This window comes from Carassius carassius, chromosome 25 (assembly GCF_963082965.1).
Source record: "Carassius carassius chromosome 25, fCarCar2.1, whole genome shotgun sequence".
In the NCBI taxonomy this organism is placed as follows: domain Eukaryota; kingdom Metazoa; phylum Chordata; class Actinopteri; order Cypriniformes; family Cyprinidae; genus Carassius; species Carassius carassius.
Genome location: NC_081779.1, coordinates 24665646 through 24669884, shown reverse-complemented (window position 1 = coordinate 24669884; position 4239 = coordinate 24665646). Strand labels below are relative to the sequence as shown.

Genomic DNA, 4239 nt, shown 5'->3' with positions numbered 1-4239 from the left:
CAGAGACGGCAGCAAACAATCAGATCAAAGAAAACAGTCCAAGGTTGTGGCAAGGCAAAAGGGAACTAAGAAACTATGAAACACCACAGACAAACAATACCAAGGAATGGGTGTGTATGCTGAACCAGGATTAGATAGGGTGAGACTGATGAGGTAATGAGAATCAGGTGAAGGCAATCAGTGAGGATGATTCTGGCAAAGGATTATGGGAAATGTAGTCTGGGGTAGATTGGCAAGAGTCAGAGGTGGAGTACCTATGGTGTTGTTCATAGGCACCCCAGCTAGAGATCATTACAGTTGGTTAGAAAGCCAAATAAAATGTAAACGTCAGAGATAATGTTAATCTCTTAGGGCATTTTAGAAAATATGAGGCACTCAAATGAGAGAAAGGTTAATAGCATGAATTTCCTTATGTGAAACACTACAATGTGTCAATGATTAATTAAAAGCGATTCCACTCAATAATGTAACAAAATTAACCATAAAGCTTGCTAAAATAAATTCCCACTGCCAAAATTGTGTTGTTAACATGGGAGCAGCTCACACTGCAATTCATCAAGCAGTTTTCTGGCTACCTCGTATATGTGTAAAATGCCCCATGACCTCTACAAATGATCACAAAAGACAATTGTAATGTTTATAATGCCAAATACGAAGATTTTTCTTACCTCCACATATTGAAGATATTAACCAATGATGAAAAGTTGAAGAACGACGAAACTTGCTCTTGAGAAGAATAATTGCTCATGAAGTGACACAAGAAGCAATGTGATTGACTGATAATTAACACATTTTGTGTCGGACACACTGTGTTGCATTTTTTCTTTTTCGTTTTTAACACTCATTTATCACAAAATGTGTTAAGATAGTCAAAACTCAAAAAAAAAAAGGATGAATGTTAAAAATGACCATCCTTTTTGAAAGCAATTTAAAATTGTTGTCATGGTTATTTGGTTGATTAGTTATTTTGTTTAGGTGTGTACACTCGTCATCATTAGTACTGAAGTTCCTACTGTATATTAGCTCCTTCACTTTGTCAGGTATTGTTTGTGTCTATGCTTTGGTTGTCTCTCTCTATTTGGATTTACTTGTGGATTTATTTAAGATAGTTTTGGATTACCTTTATCTTCCTAGTCGTATGTGTGCTTTACAATCTGAGTTCTTACAGTATTATAGTATTGCCAAAACATTTTCAGTATATGTAAATTCAGAAAATAAATCTCTTTCTTTAATAACTGCATATGAATTGCTCAAGCCTGTTACTAGCTTTTAAATTATTTTTTGGAATGAGGCGTGAAATGAGATTTGTAAGAAATTAGTCCTACATGCAAGAGCATTTTGAGGACAAAACCTGACAAATGCCTTGAAATAAAATGTCAACAATGTCTTGAGTGTTTGTAACAATGGTATTGGCAGAATAATTGATTTCAGTCCAAATTATTATTGCTGTTGATATACGTCTGTTTTTGCATTATTTTTCGATAATTCAACAGCCGGTTGTCAATTATTCCTTACATTAACTTCTTGTATTTCACTTTGAAATTAAACATATTTGAATAGAGCCATATTTTAGCATTCCAATTGCATCTAAATAATAATTTCTTGTGTGATGAGGAGATGGCCAGTTCATCAGTTGGGGGAAGTCGTGGCCTAATGGTTAGAGAGTCGGACTCCCAATCGAAAGGTTGTGAGTTCGAGTCCCGGGCCGGCAGGAATTGTGGGTGGGGGGAGTGCATGTACAGTTCTCTCTCCACCTTCAATACCACGACTTAGGTGCCCTTGAGCAAGGCATCGAACCCCCAACTGCTCCCCGGGCGCCGCAGCATAAATGGCTGCCCACTGCTCCGGGTGTGTGCTCACAGTGTGTGTGTGTGTTCACTGCTCTGTCTGTGTGCATTTCGGATGGGTTAAATGCAGAGCACAAATTCTGAGTATGGGTCACCATACTTGGCTGAATGTCACTTCACTTCACATCAGTTAAACTTTGACTTACTGGTTAACTACTGCAAAGGACACAAATGAAGTTGTCGGTGGCAAATGTGGGTACAAAATGAAATCATTTGGGGCACTGCCTGTAGCATTTGCAATTTTGTAAGTTTTGCATTTAAAAACAAAAAACAAAAAACAAAAAAAAAACACACATATCTGTCTTTGTGAATGCTTTATTAATGCAAGAATGCAGAGAGGAAATAGGATTATAAGTAAGCAAAGGTTACAGATATACTTTTTTTCTAGCAGATGAAAGTGCTGTTGGGCTATATTAGGCCTATTTTTCAAGCATAAAGGATGAATTCAAGATGCAGGTCACAGCTTTCCATAAGTGCTCTTGAAACTGAACTTATCTGAGTTATTGAGAGCTAATTCAAGCCTCGGCAGGTCTTTAACCAGAACACCTTTTCTTGAGCTGAAAATATCAGCCATATGGGCAGCCATTGGAGAAGGTTTGTGATCTTTACACTGTATGAGGGCATTTTCAATGATGTATTCTTCAATAGCTTTCTTCAGTCCTTTTCTTGCAGGGTGTTTATTACTCAGTAAGAAATGAAGGGGTTTAAGAGAGTAATGCACAATGTCAGGGACACTCTTTAAAGACTCAAGCCATTTTTTTATGGAATCTGGGTGTGATGAACCAGAAAAAAGTAGATCTTCTCCATTGATGTTTCCTCCGATAATCTATGTGTGACGCTCACTGAACATGGAGCTGAACTTTTCATTTGTGTGCATCTTTTTTTTCTGTTCTCGACAAAAAATTTTCTTTTCGCTCACGGTCGATGTGCTCTGTGAACCAGAAGCTTCCACATCCAAACAATCTTTTATCGCAGTGTCTGTAAGTCTACTCACTGCAGCCTGACAGGATTTGATGGCGGTTATGGCTTTCATTTGCCCTCCTAACTTAACACTTGTGGTATAGTGAGTGCCATATGTGGTGATCAGGTTGCGGTAGGCGTCTGGATCGTAGGATGCGGGGAGTGATTTGATTGCTTGAAGAAACTCTTCATGAAGAGGAGGCTTTTCAGCTATACGATATCTTTAAAGAAACAATACATACATTTAAACTTAGTGGAATCAAAGAAGAAACAATTTGCAATTAAAGTTTTAATTTCATAGTCATTGTACTTTTTAACAGTATGAGTGAGGAAAAACAACCTGTAAATGTTTGGTGAAACTCTATTGATCTTCTTTTGATTTTTTCATTGCAAATTTTGCTTCCCTGGAATGAGTGCTTCCAACTACAGATCCACCTACATTGATATCTAAACCAACTTTCCAGCCATCCAAGAGAGCTAATGATGAATCATTGATCAGTGCTTCACATGATTCAAAGATCTGACTGGAGACTTTCATTGAATCCTTTGGCAAGGTTCCCCAATCTACAACTGCTACTGGTAGCTTCTGTTTCATTCCATTCATGTACTTGTTTTTGCAAATTTTACAAGTGCCTTTTCCTAAATCCCATATTTCTGTGTTGATCACATAAGAACCTTTTCGCTCCATGGTCACAACATCAAATCCTTCTCCAGCAAGATTGTATCCTGGAACAAAGGGAGCATCCTTACATTCTTTTGAGGCACTTAAGTCGTCCTCTCCAGAAATGGTCATGAGAAGTAAAGTCCAGAAAAAAGCAAGGTAAACCTGCATGATCTGTAGTGAAAGAAGAAAATGCAATATTTATGTTAAGTCATTAATGGTGTCAGATTTTACTTAACAATAAACATCTTCATACAATTTATCAAATCAAAAAAATTGTTTTTAAACACTAAAGGTTTCAATGAAATAATATGATTAATTTGATTCTTTTTTTAATAGTTCCTTACCATTTGAATTTACAGGTGAACAGATCAAAATAAAATATGTTTTCTCTCTAACTGCTCATTTCATATGATGGTTGTGTAGCTGTGGGTGTTAAAGACTTGTAGAAGCTACAAATGATATGCATTGTTATGAGTGTTAGGGTTCCACTCTAATCGGTTTTTCTAGATGTGTTCGCCCTTGTCTCAGCCTTAGACATCATGCCCATGGACCATTGGCAGAATGTCTGATGCATACGGCACACAAAATTCAGTATTCAGTAATAGTATTCACTCATTAAGCATTATTAAAGTGTTCAAATGGAAGAAATGTGTTGTTTAGTTCAGTTCTTAGCATGATAGCAGATGATGGTTGCTAAAAACTACAAGTTCCCACCACAGCTTGATGAAACCACATGCATAAAAGTCAAGTTAATGATGATTATGTATA

The 4239-nt window shown here is 36.9% G+C and overlaps 1 pseudogene; it reads right to left on the bottom strand.

Annotated features, from left to right (window-relative positions):
* Window positions 1–2304: 2304 nt before the first annotated feature.
* Window positions 2305–4031, bottom strand: LOC132104572 (perforin-1-like; annotated as a pseudogene).
* Between the last annotated feature and the right edge of the window lie 208 nt (window positions 4032–4239).